Source organism: Anomaloglossus baeobatrachus, chromosome 2 (assembly GCF_048569485.1).
Source record: "Anomaloglossus baeobatrachus isolate aAnoBae1 chromosome 2, aAnoBae1.hap1, whole genome shotgun sequence".
Lineage (NCBI taxonomy): Eukaryota > Metazoa > Chordata > Amphibia > Anura > Aromobatidae > Anomaloglossus > Anomaloglossus baeobatrachus.
The window spans coordinates 354907892-354909291 of record NC_134354.1 but is presented as its reverse complement, the minus strand read 5'-3'; the positions used below and the strand labels follow the sequence as shown (position 1 = coordinate 354909291).

The 1400-nt window shown below is 45.3% G+C and overlaps 1 non-coding gene across 1 annotated transcript; it reads left to right on the top strand.

Annotated features, from left to right (window-relative positions):
• The first annotated feature begins 969 nt into the window (after positions 1 to 969).
• On the top strand, positions 970 to 1042 carry TRNAV-UAC (transfer RNA valine (anticodon UAC)). Its single transcript has one exon. It is a non-coding gene; the product is annotated as a tRNA-Val (tRNA).
• Positions 1043 to 1400: the final 358 nt, after the last annotated feature.

Below are 1400 nucleotides of genomic sequence, written 5' to 3'. Positions count from 1 at the left end.
TTGGTGTGTTGGTGGCAGAGAGGTGAGAATCGTGCCTCCTTCCTCTGCCCTCTCCGCACAACCGAAATGTGAGCAAGCTCTCACTCATCTGCTGAGTCTTCCATGCCCATCGCAAGTTCGTCCTCCATTTCTTCATGGCTCCTGCACCTTCCTCAACAATTTTTGCTGATACTATGCGCCCTTGTTAATCCCTATCCCCCACCATAACTGCTGCCTAGGTGCCGCTTACCGTATGGACCTTATAGATCTTATTATCCCTTCTGCATATGACTCCTCCTGTACTTCCTCACCTTCCTCTTGGACCAATACCTGACTCCAAATAATGCTTACAGTGTGCTCCATCATGTAGATGACCAGAATTGTCACGCTGAGAATGGCATTGCCAGTGCTAAACATCTTCGTCGACATTTGCAATCTGTGTAGAAGGGTGCATAGGTCCTTGATGTGACACCACTCCAGCAGCGTGATCTGCACCACCTCTGGATCAAGTTAGCCAAGGGTATACGTCATACCGTATTTCAGCAGGGCTCTGCGCTGCTGCCACACACGCTGCAACATGTGCAGATTCCAATTCCTGCGTGTCGGAACATCGCATTTCCGGCGTTTAACTGCCAGACCCTAAGACTTCCAGAGCGATGAAAGTTGTTGAGCTGCTGGGTGCGAAGAATGAAAGTGAGCACATAGCAGCTTGCTCGCTGCACAAGGCCATGTAGGCCGGGATGGTATTTTAAAAATTGCTGGAGAATCAGATTCAACACGTGAGCCATACAAGGCACGTGTGTCACAACCAATCTGTTCTTGGTGTTGAAAAAATACCCAATTAAACTACAATATATGAAGTTCTTGGTTTTGTTGCGGAATGATGGGATGTTTTGGCTTCCATCACCAACAGAGCTACGAATTTGTTTGTTTTTTTTCCCTGGCGGTCAAAACTCGTCTCTAATTGCCTATACTTTGCAGTTTTTCTAAGGTTTCATAGTGTAGTGGAAATCACGTCTGCTTTACACGCAGAAGGTCCTGGGTTCAATCCCCAGTGAAACCCCTGTGTTCTTGGTGTTGAAATAATACCCTATCAACCTGTAATATATGAAGTTCTTGGCTTTGTTGCCGAATGACGGGATATTTTTGCTTCCATCACAAACAGAACTACTAATTTGTTTTTTTTCCCCTGGCGGTGAAAACTCGTCTCTAATTGCCATTACTTTGCAGGATTTCAAAGGTTTCATAGTGTAGAGGTCATCACGTCTGCTTTATACGCAGAAGGTCCTGGGTTCAACCCGAGTGAAACCAATCCATTTTTGGTGTTGAAGTATTTTCCTATCGACTTGTGATATATGAAATTCTTGGTTTCGTTGCCAAATGACAATACATTTTGGCTTCCATCACCAAGAGAACTACGA